Source organism: Amblyomma americanum, chromosome 1 (genome assembly GCF_052857255.1).
Source record: "Amblyomma americanum isolate KBUSLIRL-KWMA chromosome 1, ASM5285725v1, whole genome shotgun sequence".
Classification (NCBI taxonomy): Eukaryota; Metazoa; Arthropoda; class Arachnida; order Ixodida; family Ixodidae; genus Amblyomma; species Amblyomma americanum.
In genome coordinates this window covers 416,090,310-416,109,568 of record NC_135497.1, presented here as the reverse complement: position 1 = coordinate 416,109,568, position 19,259 = coordinate 416,090,310, and the positions used below count along the sequence as shown (strand labels likewise).

The 19,259-nt window shown below is 48.2% G+C and overlaps 1 pseudogene; it reads left to right on the top strand.

Moving 5' to 3' along the window:
* The first annotated feature begins 877 nt into the window (after positions 1–877).
* LOC144103227 (uncharacterized) lies at positions 878–2,610 on the top strand (annotated as a pseudogene).
* The last annotated feature ends 16,649 nt before the right edge of the window (positions 2,611–19,259 follow it).

The following is a 19,259-nucleotide window of genomic DNA, read 5'->3' as shown; positions in this document are numbered from 1 at the left end:
GGTATTCGGTCGTCTGCAGCAAGCATTTCCTTTCAAGCGACTACAAGGAAGGATGCAAAACCCCGAAGTGAAAAGAGGTGCGACTCCAAGCGTTTTTCTGGACTATCCGCAATATATGCAGCCACCTGCGAAGAGACCGCACAGCGATGCTGTTGTGCGAAAACGGGAAGCGTCCATTCCGTGCCCCTCGGCCCTGGTCCGTGCTGCTTCCAAGCCGACAGATGCAATTAGCCTTTGTCACAACGTCGACGTCGTCGGTCGGTCTCCACCATCAACTACGTCGTCTCCTGCAATTGAAAGCTCTGCAAACATGGATGACTCAATCAGTAACAATGAGCACGTGGTCGAGCCGGAAGCCTCAACACGGAGAACTGCAAAAAACAAGGCGACACAGGCTGACATCCGCCGTTTTATTTCTGTTGTCGAACGCCAGAAGTGGCGACGAAAAGAGCGGGACTTGAAAGCCCGAATAGAGCGCCTGAAACAAACAGTGGACAAGTACAAGGAGGAACTAAGGCAACTGAAAGAGGACTGTCATCTTGCTGCTTTTGCCGGCGTCGTCAAAGCAGCGAGTGAAAAGCACTTAGGTGCAAGCCTTCTGGTCGACCAAGTCAAACACTTTTCAAACATCAGGCCAACCTGGTCCGGGCTTGTTGTGCGTCATTGCATAATTTTAAGGAACCTGTCAACACGGACGTACGAGCACGTCCGCAAAGAAGGTCTCCTGAAACTGTCATGCAGCTCTACTTTGCAAAGATTCCTCGGAGTCAATTCAGGCGAGGTAGGCTTCACATCCCTTGTTAAGCAACGCCTTGAGGCGGAAGTAACGGGCCTAAAAAACGAGCAGGCCAAGGTGTGCTCGTTAGAAGTTGATGAGATGCGAATTCAGCAGAGGCTTCAATATAACAAGCAAAGAGATTAATTTGTGGGGAAAGTAGACCTGGGTAACAGCACGGAAGACAGAGCCAGTAGTGATTCTGCTTTAGCCAACTCACTTCTGTGTTTCGTGCTAGTAGGGGTTTCGATGCGCATCCGGATACCTGTGGGGTATTTCTTCACGAGAAACTGCACTGGCCAGAAGCTGTTTTTCCTGATAAGGTATGCCCTAAACGAAGTGGAAATAATTGGCTTTAAGATTGTACGGATTGTGGCCGATAATCACAAAATCAACGTTCTTGCTTTTCAACTGCTCTGTAATAGAAATTTAACGCACTGCATACAGCACCTTCAAGATCCGACACGAACGTTGTTTTTCGCATTCGACCATTGTCACATAATTAAGAACGTGAGATCCCAATTCCTTGCCCGTGACCTCGGTAAGGACGGCGAGGTTTCCACCTCCCACCTCAAAGACCACTACAAGATGCAGCAAGGGAGCATCGTGAAACCTGTTCATTTTTTAACGCGTAAGCACGTCTTTCCGTCAAATATTGTGAAAATGAATGTTTCAAGGGCTGTCCAGGTCCTCTCACCTCCGGTCACTGCTGCGCTCAAACTCCTCGAGGAACAAGCACGAAACATGTGTGACATGAGCTTTGCAGCTGTGGGTCCAACCGTCATGTTTATGGACACGATGCACCGCTGGTTTCTTCTAATGGATGTGAGCAATTGCGTGCAGCACATTCATAAAAAATACCAGACAGCAGACAATATGACTCTGTCGAAGATGGGCGCCTGTGTTGACTGACAACGTCCTTCTTAAGCTATCTTGAAGACATACGGCGTAACTGAAAAACGAAACAGTTCCTAAGCAAGGAAACGTATCAAGCGCTTGTGAGGACGACAAATTTCAACGTGGAATCCGTCAAGTACCTCATTGCTAATGAAGGGTTCAAGTTTGCTCTGACCAGAAAGTTTTCTTCGGACCCCATAGAGTCGTTTTTTGGCTGGGTAAGGCGGTCTGCTGGAAGCAATGATCAGACAGACGCTAGAGCGGTACTTGCTGGCGTAGAGAATGCTTTGAAAACTGGCTTAGTGTCTGCTTCCCAAGATAGCAACGTAACAGAAACGGAAAGGAAAGTACTTGGAGCCCTGAACAGCACACACAAACCTGCAGTCACCCAGCGCGCGGACGACTTCCCACCGGAGGCAAAAAGTCTCCTCGAAGGCCTTGTGAGGACACAGAAAACGTTGCTGCCAGCTCCAGACACTGCAGCACTTGCGATGTTAGGAGGTTATTTGGCTCGCGTTGTTCAAGAAAAAATTGATTGCAGCAACTGCAATGCTGTTCTTACGCAACCAGCCTCATCTGCGCCCAGTGAAAGTTTGATTAGTTATCAGGACAGAGGAGGTCTCTTTTATCCTTCAACGCAGTTTGTGTATGTTCTGTACGCCCTCAAGAACTACGTCGAGGTGTTGCTCAACAAGAGAAGGTTCTTATCAATACCCCTGCAAGCTGCAGTGAACAATACAGTTGATGCTCTTGCAGAACATGGAGCACTGAAATGTGAGCTTGCTTGCAATGACCACCACAGCCAGCTTCTGAAACTCATCTGCACAAAGTTTTTCCGGCCTGTTTTTACGAACTATGCGTTATCGGTGACTGACAGGAACGACGTAGTGAAGCCGCTCACATCAAAGCCTCTATCTAGAAAGATGTTAAAGTTGTGAACACTTTTTTGTGCACGTATGTTTTATGATAATAAACTGCACATCTCCAGCCCCGCCGCGGTGGCTCAGTGGTTAGGGCGCTCGACCACTGATACGGAGTTCCCGGGTTCGAACCCGACCGCGGCGGCTGCGTTTTTATGGAGGAAAAACGCTAAGGCGCCCGTGTGCTGTGCGATGTCAGTGCACGTTAAAGATCCCCAGGCGGTCGAAATTATTCCGGAGCCCTCCACTACGCACCGCTCTCTTCCTTTCTTCTTTCTCTCCCTCCTTTACCCTTCCCTTACGGCGCGGTTCAGGTGCCCAACGATATATTAGACAGATACTGCGCCATTTCCTTTCCCCCCAAAACCAATTATTATTATTATTATTCACTTCTCCAGCCAAAAATGTTAACTTTAACCCAACGTTTCGAAGCCGACGAGGCACCTTCATCAGGGGTGACTAATACCCCTGTCACACGGGACTTCTCGGCCTTTGCCCTAAAGTTGTCTTATTGCACTAAAGGAGGAAAACCAAAAAAGGAGCAGCGACGCTGCTACACGGCAAATCCAAAGGAGCTAGAATGCGGCCTCCGTGAATGCCAAAAGTCACCGCTGTGTGTCAAGCGGCGCTAGTAACATTATGAAATTAAAGCAGACGGTAGCACTTCAGCTAAGAGTGCTTTCGTTTATGTTGGAAAAAGTAGCTATCACGATAATAAACGAGCGTTCTGACGGTGAGAAACGGATATTTTGAAACAAAGTTTCTTTTTTTTTTTCATCGTTCTCGGTCCGACCACGGTAGGCGCACTTTTCCATTCGGCTCCTCGTCGTGTTCGAGAAGCGTGCTTTGTTGCTTGTGTCTTTGTGCACACAAGCAAACTCAAAACACGCACACAACAAAGAGCAAACGAAGAAAAAACAGCAAAGCGAGATGCGCAAGCACGTGTGTGTCGATGCGGCTGCTGAAAAGCGTTCAAGTCCTTTCTTAGCAGTGTGGATGTGTTTAGTCATAGCGTCCTCTACGGTTAAGTGCACTGTAACGCAAAATTAACCATTAAATAAGATAAACTAGATACTTTTTTACGGTTTCAAAACTAAAAAATTGCGTCAATTTTTTATTCTTTGAGCTCGCTAGCTGGCGCTGCCGTCTGGGTTGCTCCTTTAAGCAACTTTAAGGCCGCTGACGGCCGCCTTTATTGCTACGGACCTTTATCGCAAAGGTCTCGACGCTTTGCCGTGCAGATGCACGTCACGCGCCTTTGGGGCAAAGGACCTTAATTTCTAAGGCCTTACAAGTGCCCGTGTGACAGGGGTACGGGCACGTGTCACCCCTGATGAAGGAGCCGAGTCGGCTTCGAAACATTGGGTTAAAGTTAACATTTTTGGTTGGAGATGTGCAGTTTATTATAAGTCTTTGAACCCAACCAGACAGGCAAATCTGTCAAAATTTTTAGTGTTCAATGAATGTTTTATTCTAACTACGACCGTAAAAATTTGTCCATTCACTCATCGCTCACAAACATGCTTCCTTAATGTTTATGCTTATATATTGAATCAGATACGACTTGTGCTGAGAATGCGTGTCTTGTGAAAAGAAGCACACTAATAATTACCGTCGAAAAAGGTGAAAAGTGAGGAATTCTCGGTACTGCGCAGCAACGTTCGATATGTATGCCCGGCCGCCGCTTTCATAATTTTCTCGATGAGCTGCTTTTATTAAAGTACATGTGCACATAGCTTAACAAAAACAACTTAGCACTTTAACGGTCGTACCCGCATATCACTCTTACTAATAGGAGAGGAGTATACACAAAAGCGCGCCGCGTTTTACGCGGCTTGCTTCTTCTGCCGCGTAGTCTGCTTCATCCAGGGCTGCGTGCGCCACTCGTCGGCAGCTTCGCGTACTAGCGCGAACGGCGCCTAACAACGGCATTCCCCGCGTTTGAGCGGGCACGAAAAAAATAGAGGAGGCTATGCCTGACTATTCGAAAGATCTCATTCTGGGCATGGAATACCTTCAAGAGCATGGTGCGGTAATCGACCATCGGGAGCTCATGGTATCTTTTTCCGCCCAGCGAGCCGTTGACACCAACACCGAGCCCAGCAGAGTAATGTTGCGCGTATGTGATGATCACATAACAATCCCTCCGCGAGCCCGCAAGTTCGTCACAGTAGAGTGTAATGACAGCACCGGCCCTCTTGGCATCGCTGAAGCGAACGTGTCGCTGCTACTCGCTCGGCAAGTGTGTGTCACTCGTCGAGGCCTAGTAGAACTTGCCAACGGTCGCACCGACATCTTACCGCCGAATTCAGATATCTAAGTTGGCTCCGACTTCACTTTATTTTGGCGAAGTCCGCGCGTAGTAGCCGACTCACTTCAAACCGCCCAAGTCGGCCTGCAGGTTTCATAGACGTTCACGCCGGCTTGCTTCGGCAAGTTGAGGGCGTGCTTCGACGCAAGAGCACATTGAGCGTCTGTGATCGAGATTAACAAGTGACTGATTTTTAGAATGCGTGCTACGCGGTAAAAAAAGTATATAATTCGACGAATATTCGCTGACACATAAGTAATATGACCCCGTTTTGTAGAAAAATGCTTCCGACGGACGCTGCAAATCAGTGTTCTCAGCATTCATGGTGCAAATGATGCCATCGGTTGGCAACTTGGATCACATGTGATCAGCCAAGCAAAACTGTAGCCGAACAGGCCGTCCACTATATCCACACCGTTTTCGTCGTGTTGCTGGTGTTATCGTACAATGTCGCGGAAGATGTCCCAGCCGTCCCAACTGCCGTTGTCGTCGCTGGACAATGCGTCACCGCAACGCAGGGTGGCACCGAGATTCACAGTGGACAAAAAATTACTGCTGACGTCGCTGGTGAAAGAACATTCAAGACTTCTTGAATGCAAGAAAACTCACGTCGCTTCTTTAGCAATAAAAATGAAGTCTGGAAAGAGGTGGCGAAGATGTTCAACTCGCACCACCTCCACCTCTAGAAGTGCTGGGCGAATATGAAGCAAAAGTGGATGGAGGTGAACACCAAGCAAAAGAGGTAAGCGGCCTATATCGCACGCCATTGGCGCATTTGGGCCGTGTTTACATTTTGTTCGCCTGCTTCATCTGTATTCGTTAATTAACGCGTGACAGTTCAGCGTGCTGAGCGTGAATCCGGTCGTAAACATCAAGTGCTGGAATGCGCTGTATGGAGCACTAGGGAACGCAGATAAAATCGAAATCGTGCTTTCCGCGAAATTTGCTGCTTGCTTTTTGCTCCTTCCGTCTTGATTGCATGAACCATCAATGCCAGAAGTAACCAGCTACCGTGACAGCGGAAGAAGCGGGCTGGCGAGAAGTGGTGACGCCAAGGTCGCCAGTTACCAGGATAACCTGCATGACGTGAGCTTGCTCCTTAGTTATGCCCCTCTGGGTATCCTGATGGCATGAGAAGTGGCAAGGATAGCCTGGTTGCTCTTGGCGAGGACATTACAAGCATTCTGCATTGTTTGTGTGAACATTTCTCTAGCAGAGTCATGCGCAGGGAGCAACCAGCCTTTTTTAGTACGCACGAAAACACAAACCGGTGTGTCCTACAATTTTTTGTATGGGAGCCGTTTATGAATTCTGGTTTCCAATCAACATCAGGAAGAAAAAGAGGTGGAGGATATTTTGTGACTGAAATACTTTGTTTTTAAAAGCTGGCTTCACTGTGTTCTAAATCACTATTCATTCCAGGGGGAGGGCCAGAACTGGCTGCTATGGATCCTCTCACCGAGCAGCAGGTGGGAGCAGTGGCAGGGCACATGGCCGCCAGGATAAACAATGAATTCGACAGTGATAGGGCAACTGACCCGCCTGCCTCCCCCCCCCCCCCCCCCCCGTCAACACACTGCCCGTCGTGAGGCTGCTTCAGCCTATGATCGACGGTAAAAGTGACACGGGGTTAGACTTCACAGGTAGGGTGTTTTGCATCAGTAATGTACTGTAATAACCCTAGGATGCTGTGCAGGACAGAAAGGGTTGAATCTCTCGCGGGTATTAAATAATAGAGCCCAATTTAAAACAACACTGTATAAAGGCGTTGTGCGTGGGGCTGCAAGTGCCTCTTCAAATATAGCAAGGATCCTCAGAGGGCATTGCAAGGGAAGGCTGCTCCAAGCAACGCCTGTACATCGAGAACATGCTTGCCTTGTCACTATATGTGCATGTTAATGGTGTGTTACTTTTCTGTGCAAGGCGGTGGGGAGTAAGCTTGACTGGTGTGGTAACTTGGCATGTGTTGACAACGCTGCAGCTTTAACTGAACTTGTAGCAGCATTTTCACATATGGCTGGTTCCTGTGTTTGCGTCTGGTTTAGGCATTCTTGCATCAGTTTCTCAACAGTCAGCTTTAAATCAATTATAGTTTGTGTGCAGTTCCTTGAAATGTGTACCATGCCTTGATAATGCTTGCATGACGCAATGATCATCAGGTAAAGTAGCGGATCTCTTGTCTTAAATAATTACTGCAGCTTGTCTGTTCGCAATGCTCAAAGCCTAAACCTGTTGTTCTTTCGTGCATTTTTTAGATTCGTATGCATGGATCTTACTGCACAGTAATTGATCTGTTTTGTCTTCGAAATTTGCTGTCCAGGCTGTGCTCCTTCCTGTTATATTAGAGTACGCTGCTGTTTAGCTTGTATATGTAGCATGAACTGGGGCAGCTTCTGGGCTTTTGAATATAGCACCACTGACGGCAATGCTTTTGCACACAGGCTAACTGTGGAGCAATAATTATGCAGGCAGCATCATAACAAAAAATAGAAGAATGGAGAGAGGTGAAGCCAAGATGTTTGTTACAGCTTTTATTGTCTCTTTTATTTAGTTGCAGTTGCCATTTGTTAAGGCATTCTTTACAGCACAGCACTTTTCAGAAAGGAAAGTGCGATTCTTTTGCAGGCAGCTGCGATAGTGTTTGCAACAATGACACTGTAACACAATAACGCAGCAGTTTTCAATTTCTTTTTAATGTAGGAATGGCATCTGAAGCAATGAGAAAAAGCAATATTACATTGTAGCTTTACGTGGAGCTAACAAACGAGATGAATGGTGTTTCATAACTTTGGATGCACTTTTTCCCAGATATTTCTTCTTTTGTTTATTGCAGACGACCAGTGGGAGCCAAAAAGTCCTGTTGGGGGGCACTCAGTGCCATCAGTGACCACTGCTGGAACAAGTGGGACAGTTGCGGCAGCCCCAGATGCAACTGAAGACGACCACAGCATGTCGTTGCCCATCGTGCAGCCCGATGCTGCTTGTAATTCAGTCGCCTCTGGAGCAGATGCCAGCTGCACCGCTGCTGCAGCAGTTGCCGCTGGCGACAGCAGGGCTCCGAGAGGGCGGATGGCTCTTTTAGAGAAATCGTTAAGTGACGAGAACGAAGTCAAAGCGGCTCTCCTTGGCGAACAGCATGCAGTCCGCTTGCAGATGATGCAGGAAGAGCACCAGCGTATTCTTGGTGAACTGGGACGCAAGGAGGCATTCCATAAAGCAATGTACAGGCTACAACTCCAGCAGCAAGAAAAAAAAGCAAGTTTGAAGAGCAAGTCCGGGCACTGGAGCTGGACAAAAAAAACAGCTTGAGGTTGAAATTTTGCAAGCTGAGAAACTAATGAAGCTGGAACAGCTGCGAACAGTGCGAGAGGGTCGTTAATTAAACGGTGCCCCAGGTTGGGTGAAAATGGAATGTACTCTGAATGTTTGCGCAAAGATTGCAGGCGGCAAGTCCATATAACTGCACCTTGTTTGCATGCATGTCTGCTTTTAAGCACATAGCGCAGTGTGACATACATACAGCCCTGCTGCTCCCTTGCATGCAAGACGAGCTATGGCATATCAGGTGGCAAGCAGCATTGCCGTGTGACATTGTTACGCCTGCTGGTATAACTGTGTGGAGCCTTCGGACGTGCATTCAAACAGTACTTTGTGTTCACAATTAGCTCGCGGTATGCTAAATAAGCTGTACTGCTCTTTAGAGGAAATACCGACTCCTCCTAGCAGAGCTTGTCAAAACAAACCGCACAAGAGCTTAGTACAGGTGTCTCATGTTGTCAGTGAGCAGTTTGATGAATTCGCAGCACACCTGCTGAAGCAATCAGAAAATTCACGTAAGCAGCAAGGTCAGTACCAATTTTTACTGTTGAACAATGTACAAACAGCACACCTGCCCTGCCCTGCGATCATGCCGCTACACCTGCAGCAAATCGAGGCAATTTTTACGCATGTGTAAGCGAAGCCAACGAAGCAGCAGCTCCTAAAACAAGTGAATTGTGCCCCTTGAAAGTCCTTTGCAGCCTGACGAGCAAAAAGATATTTCCTTTCAAGCAACAGTTCCTACATCAATCACGCCTAGGACTGCATGAAATGGTCACAGCATCAGTTTCAACATAGATGCTGGCTCGAACAAGAATGCTGTAACCTTGCATGGAATCTGCAAAAACGGCTTATGCAATGCGACTTTTCTGCATGGTTTTCTGAAAAAACCTCCCAGCTCAGCTGACTAAGTCAAAGAAATCTCACGCGACAACAGCATGTTACAACTCATTACAGCCAATTGTGACTGCAAAACAAGCAATGAAGTGAACACAAAACATAATAAATGTGAAAGCACAGAAGTCAAGAAATCCTTAATTAGGGATAAAAACTGGTGGCCAAACATAACAAGGCAATCAAACCACGAAGGGAATACATTCAAATACAACACACAGGTAAACAAGGAAGCAAATAATAAGAATAATTCTAACAGTACATAATACATGTGCAACTGAAGCATTTCGTTAAAAGCTACAGCCTCTGTCAATCGCACGAGTGTGCCAATTTGCACCAGCGTGACCTGCATCACTTTACCACGCATGTCGACATAATGAACTCCACTGCCAGCAAAGATTCAAAATCAAAAACTTTATTTTCATCGCCCTACACACCTACCACATACTTCCTTCGAAAAATGAATGTTCACATTAATTTCAAGTACACAACACTGCAAACAGTATTCGAAACCTGGAACTTCCACTGCACTGCGCGATGTCAGTGCACGTTAAAGAACCCTGCGTGGTCTAAATTAATCTGGCATTCCTCACGACGGTCTCCCTCATAGCCCTTGCTGCTTTGGGACCTCAAACACTACATGCCTACCATATATTTCCCTCGAAAAATGAATGTTCACAATTATTTCAAGCTTCAGATGCTGTTTGGAGTTTTTCATACACTTTGAGGCTGCTCTTCTGATTTTTTATCTTATTTGCATGCCTGAGTGTGAACAAACATGCAGTTTTGCCCTATGAAAAGCTCCTCTGTATCAGAAGGTCGCGTGCCTGCATCCCTGTCAAGCTGTAACTTTGACCATCGACAGTCGGTAGGTACGGTTGGCAAGCGACACTGCTTGTAGTGGTGGAGCTGCACAAACGAACGTCAGAAGGGCTTTGTGGAGGCTGGGGACCTCGCAGCAGGCGCGCCAAGTTGTGCAATGCTGCGCACGCTGTGATGATCATGGCTGCTTTCTCAGGCTTGCGTTGTAACCCCATGTCTAGGCAAGAGAAGCGCCGCTTCCACACGCCAAAAGCCGGCTCCACACTGTTCCTTGTTTTTATATGTGCCTTGTTATAACTGCATATATAAGGGAATATTACAACTTCACCTTAATGAGTGGTGACGCATGCAAGTTTTTATGGGGTCTTTTACAGTACATGTAGGGTGTCACTATGTTAGGAAAATAATTTTTACAGTGCCCAGTAAAAATTCGGGATACTCTTCTGCCATAAGAGACACCAATGTATACATTGTGTAGGTGCTGAGTGAATTGCGGCATTTTCTTTTGCACATGTGCAACCTTGAGAGGTTGCCGACCGTGGAGATGGAGGCCAGCAAGGTTGCAGCATTGCACTGATGGATGAATGCTCGGGCTGTGCACACCACTGTACACTGACTAGCACCGTCCTAATTTGAGCCATGAATCTATTTCATGCATGTAAATTAACCTTGCTGAATGGGGGAGTCTTGGACATGTTGCGACTGCCACTAATAAAAATATTGTCATATCACATGACAGCATAATCGCGAAAATGCAGTTGCATATCGATTTGTGTTCAACAGTGCATTAGTTGCTTAGTAGGCAAGCCAGCAGTGACGTTTGCAAAGTTCGTGTTGGGCGGTAACAATGCATTCTTGTCGACTTACCTTCCTCGGGGTGTGTTAGCTGGGCCAGGCTCTGCCAGAGGTGTCATCAGAAATGGCTGGTAGGCGTATCCAGCATCGCCCAGCAGCACTCCTGGCACCCGCCGCTCCTCATAAAGCACCCGCACACGTGAGTTGTCAAAGATTCAGCTGTCGTGCACGGACCCGGGCCAGATGGCAACAAAGTTATAAAACTGCAGCTGTGGCCCGGTGACAGCCAGCATCAAATGAATAATACGCTAATCAGCACAACTTACACGGCGCACCTTAGTACTTATTTCCTTGGCTCATGATAAACTGCCCTGTGTAGTGGCGTACCTTTTTGCTGTGTTAGTCAACCACGCTAAGACAATTCGTGTAAAGAAGCGCAGTTCTACAACCCCCGAAAAATCTGCTCTCTCGTGCACCACTGGGGAAAACACGTGTTGGATAGCAAGACCATAAAGGCACAAGTGCCTTGGTGAAGAGTGCAAAAGTGGCGCTCTGCCGAGCAAAGGAACGTATGTTTTAAAGCGGTCAAAGGTTTCTAGAGAAAATGCTTAGTTTTCAGCGTGACTACGGAGCCCACCAAGTCTCCGCTAATACAACTTTACATCTAATCCGCCGCTTTAGCGCTCGAGACAAGTGAACGTTTGCTCGAACACGTAAATAGTGCACCGAAAGAGAGGACGTGCATCGTAAAGCATACGCTAAAAAAGCGGCAGCTCTACGGAGGGCACTATTGCTTACCTGCACGTTGATGGAGAAGTAGCCCTTACGGTTCCGGAATACCTCCGCATTTGGACCGCCGGGGTCTTTATGCGCACAAGAGTGCAGTCGATGCACCGGTGACGCCGGGGAATTCGCCTACTGCGACACATCCGGAAAGTTCACGAGCAGAGGTCGCAAATGTTTGGCTATAAGGAAGGTCATCTTCCCGATGGCACGGCACACAGTCGACTGCGGGATCAGGACCACATCCCCAGCTACCGTTTGAAAGGCTCCTGCGCCGTAAAATCTCAGAGCCATCAGCAGCTGGAGCCTGGGAGGCACTGGCTGTCCTCTGTTATCGCTGCTTTCACGCACGGCAGCATAGCGAGCAGTCGGTGCACCGTGCTCTTCGTGAAGTGGTACTTCGATAGGAACTGTTCCTCATCGAACAGTTCCATCGGGTTTCCCCGGTCACGAATGGCCGGTCTTGGTATCGGAGGCATACTGTAGGCCTCCGAAAATGCAACTTCGACGGCATGGCACGCGAACTCGAAAGCAGCGATACGCCGAGCAACGTCCCTTCGGGTGGCGGCCATTTCGGGTGGCGGCCAAGAGAGCCCACGCTGTGTCTTTACTTTTGACCCGGCTTGGCACGACTTAAATCGCGCGAAGTCGGGCTCAAATCGTCTTTCAAGTCAAGTATGGTTTATGGCATGCGGTGCAGCTGAATTGCGACTGCCGGAAGTCAAGTCCGAGCCAAGTTAGATCTCTGCATTCGGCGGTTAGTCACCAACTTCACCCGTGAACCACAGCATTTAATGAAGACAGTGGTCATCGCTTATTTTGACGAGCTTGGAGAGTGTTCGAGGCAGTGCTCTTTGTCCACTACGTCAGACATCGACAATGCAACGGCTACAGCCATTCCGACCGACATAAACCCGCACCTCTTGGCCACTCAGAAACGCTGCGTGGATAACCTCGTCTCTTCCTTCCACGACTGTTTTGCATCAACTTCCAAGGTACGACAGACGCCGCTTACCAAGCATCGAATTAACGTTTCTGACGACCAATGACCACTATGTCAGCGCCCTTATCGCATGCCTTCAAAAGAAGGTGACGCCATCCGCCATCAAGTGACACAAAGGCTTCAAGACGACGTCATACAACCGTCCACGAGCCCCTGGGCATCGCCTGTTGTCCTCGTCACGAAGAAAGATGGCACCCTCAGGTTCTGCGTGGATTACAGACGCGTCAATAACGTCACAAAAAAGGATGTGTATCCTCTGGCACGCATTGATGACTCCCTGGACCCCCTGCGCCATGCCACCGACTCTTCGTCCCTTGACCTCCGCAGTGGGTATTGGCAAATAGAGGTCAACAAACGCGACCTAGAGAAGACCGCCTTTATTACTCCTGACGATTTGTACGAGTTTAAGGTGCTCCCTTTTGGCTTGTGCTCGGCCCCTGCCACATTCCAAGGAATGATGGACACCGTGCTGTCTGCCTGTAGTGGCAGTCGTGCCTCGTAAATCTCGACGGTGTCGTGATCTTCTCTCGCACGTTCGATGAGCACCTGAAACGTTTGCGTGCTGTTTTCGAGGCCATACGTTCCGGTAGTCTCTCTCTCAAGCCAGAAAAGTGTCACTTTGCGTTTCATGAATAAAAGTTTCTTGCTCACATTGTCAGCGCTCGAGGTGTTAGTCCAGACCCAGAAAAGACGGCCGCCGCAGCTGCCTTCCCCAAGCCAACAGACAAACGGAGCCTGCGTCGTTTCTTGGGCCTCTGCGCGTACTATCGCCGGTTTGTTCGCAATTTCTCCAAGCTAGCAGCGTCCCTGACCCACCTGACGAAAGACACTGAAGCCTTCTTCTGGGGCGAGGACCAGAAAAGAGCCTTCACTCCACTCAAGTCCCGTCTCCAATGTGCGCCTGTGCTTGGCCACTTCGACGAAGAGGCCGACATGGAACTGCACACTGATGCCAGCAACGTTGGCCTCGGTGCGGTCCTTGTTCAGTAGCAGGATGGTCTAGAACGCGTGATTGCCTACGCCAGTCGCACTTTATCCCGTTCCGAATTCAATTATTCCACCACGGAAAAGGAATGTCTGGCTGTGCTGTGGGCAGTTACGAAATTTCGACCGTACTTGTTGGCCGCCCGTTTCGGGTCGTGAGCGACCATCATCCACTGTGTTGGCTGGCGAACCTGAAAGATCCCTCGGGGCGGCTTGCTCGATGGAGCCTTCAGTTACAAGAATTTTATGTCACAATCGTGCACAAGTCCGGTCAGAAACACAGTGATGCTGACTATCTCTCCCGCGTTCCTATTCCCTGCCCCACGGACGAGTCCGACAATGATTCAGCTTTTCTAGGTGCTGTCACCACATCGACCCTTGCCCGCCAACAGAGCGACGACATCGAACTGCTGCCCGTCATCGAGTACCTCGAAAGAACCGCTTCGTCGCCACCTCAACTCTTCAAGCGCGGACTGTCATCGTTTTGCTTGCGCGATGGTGTCCTCTACAAAAAGAACTACGGCCCAACGGACACTGTCTATCTGCTTGTAGTGCGTACAACACTTCGTGACGAAGTGCTGCGTGCGTGTCATGACGACCTTCCCTCGGGCCACCTCGGGCTTTCCCGAACGTTAGCGCGCATACGCCACAGGTACTACTGGCCCAGGCTTGCTGTGGTTGTCCACCGCTACGTACGAACCTGTCATGAGTGTCAGCGCCGGAAGACGCCGCCGACTAAACCAGCCGTGTTCCTGCAGCCTATCGATCCCTCGCGTTTCCCATTTCAGCAGGTCGGCAAGGACTTACTAGGCCCATTTCGGGCGCCTTCCATGGGTAACCGGTATATTGCTGTTGCCACTGACTATCTTAGCCTATAATGTGAGACCAAGGCTCTTCTCCGTGCACCGCCGCCGAAGTTGCACATTTTTTTTCATTCACAACATTGTGCTTCGTCACAGAGCCCCAACAGTCGTATTAACTGACAAGGGCGCCGCGTTTACGTCGGCGCTTACGAGCGAGGTACTCCGACTCAGTAGCACCAGCCATCACAAGACTACAGCTTACCATCCGCAAACAAACGGACTGACTGAGCGGCTTAACAAGACAACTGCCGATATGCTTGCTATGTATGTCGACGATGACCATGCGAACTGGGACCGGATACTGACTTACATAACGTTCGCGTACAAAACTGCGCTCAATGAAACGACGCGCTTCACTCCGTTCCATTTCGTGCACGGTTGCGAAGCCTTGACCATGCTGGATGCCATGCTTCTTCCTGATCCTACTCCCTCTTCTGTCGTCGATGCTGAACAAATTGTTCGTGAGGCCGAAGCCGCTCGCCAAGTTTCTCGACAGCGAATCCACTGCCAACAACAACGCGACGCCGAGCGCTACAACCTCAGCCGCAGGGAGGTGATTTACACACCCGGTGACCAAGTCAGGGTATGGAGTCCTATCTGTTTGCGAGGGCGGTCTGAGAAGCTTCTTCGCTGTTACTTTGGTTCATACCAGGTGTTACGCCGCCTCAGCGCGGTGACCTACGAGGTGCTGCCTCAAGGAACTGTCCGGTAGTTTCGACAACCGACGTCCGAAGTAGTCCACGTGGCGCGAATGAAGCCGTATTACTCCCGTTAGCCCCTTTCCACGAAGACACTTGCGCCGCTACCTGGAAGCCTTACGTATGTTCTTCCTCCTCGCGTGCGGCATCGAGTCGATGCCTCTTGGAAGGCAGGGGGCAATGCCACGTTGCTGACATTCTGCCGGCGCCACCTGGTGGCGGAACCTGTCTCCCAGCGCGTGGCCGAACGGGTTTCTCTCTAATGTGCGCGGCTGTTCGGCAAGCCTCGCCCCAGTAAATGGTTGTGCCTCCCGCGTCCTGCTACGTTTGTCGGTGGCAATATATATATATATATATATATATATATATATATATATATATATATATATATATATATATATATATATATATATATATATACTTATTAAGGAAGCCAACAGTCACCGAAACCAAGGTGCATAGAGGAATGTTTGTAATTTTTTTTAATTTGTAGTGCCAATCAATTGGTTTAAAGAAAATTGCTTATAAAGCAGCAGAAAAACAACCGTGCCGCCGGTGGGATCCGAACCCACGACCTCCGAATATCGCGTCCGGTGCTCTACCAACTGAGCTACGGCGACGGCTGTTCAGTCTGCTGCTTTCGTGGGTATTTATGTTTTGCGTGTAAGCGAACTTTGAGAGTGTTCACCAGCGCCACTCTGGTCCATAGCGGTGGACGTAGCACGTCCTGTAATACCCCGAGTGTGGCGTAGAACTTCATCTAACGGCGAGGGCGGAAACTGTGCGAGAGCGCTCTTATGCTACCTATGGCATCAAGACTGCCAGAACCGAGACACCGTTAAGCTATTAGCAGACAAGGCAAATGAAATGACGGGCTCGTTTGACAAACTTATTAAGGAAGCCAATAGTCACCGAAACGAAGGTGCATAGGGGACTGTTTGTAATTTTTTTAATTTGTAGTGCCAATCTTGTCAAACGAGCCCCTCATTTCATTTGCCTTGTCTGCTATATATATGAGTGGTTTCCGCGCGTGTAAGCAACCTCGAAGTGAACGGCGTGGCACTCCTGCCCTCTTGAGAGAAGCGAGTAGGACACAACTTCGTGCGTTGAAATCTGGAGAGCACATAAGATAACGTTCTACATTATTGCATACACTCATGAAGAACACGGAGGAGACGATGTCAGGCCCGTTTTATACTCTTGTCAAACGGCCGCATATAGTGCCACTTTCATTGAGTGACATTCGCCTAATGTGTCATTCGCGCAGTGTCACACGATCAGCCATAGTGACACTCACTGCAAAAAGCACTTTCCCTGTAGGGAGTTTTGGTGCACTCACTCGACACCTTCGGGAAAGGCGAGTGGGCAGTCTCAACAGGAGCGCTCTGAGAAAAAAAAAGGTTTGACGTCTTAAAATCGCCATTTTATTTCCTTGATTGTGCTTATTAATGAGAAATTGTTTTCAAGTCATAAGCAACTCAAAATAATGCGCAAACTTAAACAGCTACTCGTGCTCTGCCAAATGATGACGACCCCTTCCGCGATAGGCCTAAACAAGTCCGCAGGGTTCGTGTGTGCAATTCTGGTGATTGTGGAGAGAAAATTCACGAGTTCTAGCGAATGCAGATGGCCAACGAGTGCACTTTCAACAACAGTGATCTGAAATCGTCTGTTGCTCACATTACAGGACGCGCATGAAATGAACTGGAAACGCCAGTGGAATTTAGAGTGCCCCACAATGTTTTAAGGCCGCTGTACGATCGTTTTTGAGGCGCATGCGCACGCGTCCTTGTGAATCCGCGCACGGGCCGAACAATGGGGCGGATTGGTCGCATCCGTCCGGGCGGACTAAGTTATCAACTTAACTTCCGGGCGTATCAGCGGATGCAACCCAGCTATTGGCTTCTGTCCTCTGAAGGGCCAGGTCCTGCCTCCTCATTTTTACATGTGCAGGATGGCCGCTCGCGAAGCGGAGTGATAAACCAGACCTAGATGGCAGTAGGTACGCCGAAAAACATATATGTTGGCCGCATGCTGTACTTACGAGCGTTGACAGCGAGATCGAACTTCATCGTGTGCAACAGCGGCGAGTAACACATTCCAACAAGTTGTCTTGTCGTCGTCTACACTGAGTCGACTGAGTGACCTTAAAACCTACGCAGGACGTACTACGCAGTTGCGGTGTCGCGAAGTGTTTATTTGGAGCCATTTGTGGCTCTTACAAGTGTTCTTTATTGCTATTATTGCGAGGCATGCAGGACACCGTAATTAATACATATATTAGTCTTGAATTTAGAAAACGCGCTTACGCTCGGAGCTGTAGCTCAACAAATTGCTTCTATTTCGACAAGTTACATGCACTGGAAAGGTTGCTTTGCCTGCAAGCTTCTCGCAACCGCATGTATTAAGCGGTAACCGCATGAGGCGATATTCCTTCGCGATACGTCGCGCGGTGACGCCTCCGTCGCCCATCGCTGCCGCTGGCGCAAACCGCACGAAGCGACGGGACTCGGCGTCGGAGCGGCGCGTTTTCAGTGTTGCTCGATTGCGTCAGCTTCAGCGTTCAGCCATTTTGCGTTAATTAACGCGTAGAACAACGCTCTTAAGGCTTCATACAAGATAAAACACAATAAAAACATTGAAAAAATATATTTAGGTAATAATTTTATTTTTAGTCGACTACAAGAAGTCACATGACGCAGAAAAGCGCGCCCGAGGGACGCTGCGATGAGGCGCCAGGCGACATTCCTGCGCTCTTGCGACTTATAGTGCGTGTAGGACATACCCACAACACCCTTTACTTTTGAACTTCATTAATAAGCCTTTCATTAAATTCTTGCATAGCTGCCATTGGTGAGGGATGCGTTAGCTGTTGCTCCGCTGAAAAAAAAAAAAAATTCGACTTTCGCGCGCAAAACGGACATGCCCAGCTTTCTGGGACAACTACTACTTGCGCCATCTACCGGCAGTGTCGGCGACAGGGAGCGTAACTGAATGGGAAGGGGTACAAAAAAAATCGTAAAACGTGAACAAAAGCACCTAAAAAAATGCTTCGGGTATTTGTGTAATATACACTTAGCTGAGGTATGTGCCGAAGTTTCAGTCCTGTGCTATTAATACGCGAGCTTCCCAGCGCGTTTGAATATTATACGATGCTGCCTACGGGAGGAGGCCAAAGTTTTGGCATTTTTCCAGACTTTGAAACTGTATAGCACCGTAACACGGATAGATATCGAAAATGCTTCCCGGTTTTAGGTACCTAATTATATGGTGTTTAAAGTGGCGTGCAACGATCTGGCATAGCTTTGATCAAGAAGCTTCCTGAGGCCTTTTAATTGAAACCTGATATTGCCTAAAATGTGAAAGATGGCGCCCGGTAGCGAGCTACGCTGCAGAAATGGTTCGGACTGCTGAAGTTGCGTCCATTTCGACGCTTGCCTTTTTATCGGGTGACTTTTGCCTTGCAGACAAGAACACATGTCAGAGCTCGAACCCAGTGACTCGACCGGAGCTTTAAATAAAGGAGGTTGTTACGATGACCATGCATTAACGCAGCTACATAAAGTATTCGCGGCTGCTCATATATGCTTGTCGTGGAGGAACTTTGCAAATTGTCAGCCTTTTCCTATTATCTAAAAAGTTTATTGGGGCGTGTGATCATGATATATTAGGGTATGAGAGCTAGCTCGCCTGAATTTTAGCTATTCTTGTTACTTTTAAACAGTGTAGCGGCATTCAAACGGCCGACATCAAAAAGTATTCGCGTATATAAATGTGTAAGTTTATTCTTTTAATACTTATTTAAGAAAATTTGATATAGCTTTACCCAGAAACCTTCTGAAGCTGTTCAGCTGTTGTCGGGCAGAACGCAGAATTTGGAGTCTAGAAGCAAATAGCGTCTAGATAGACGTTCAGGTTGTTACTGTCACGTTGACCTGTAATGCTTTCAAATTAGTGACTCTTGCGTTGTCCGAATATGGTGACACGAGTTTGCACTTAGAGTTCTAACCTGGGTTCAGAACCTTTTGTTTCGGTCAACTAATTTTAATAAATGTGCTCGTTTCTATAGAAAATATATTAGTATGAATGTATGAATGAAACATTTCACGCATGATCACTATTCATACTTTTATTGCTGCAGCTATTGGCGTCTTTTTTTTTGCTGTTCTTTCATTCTGACTTCTGTAATATGCATG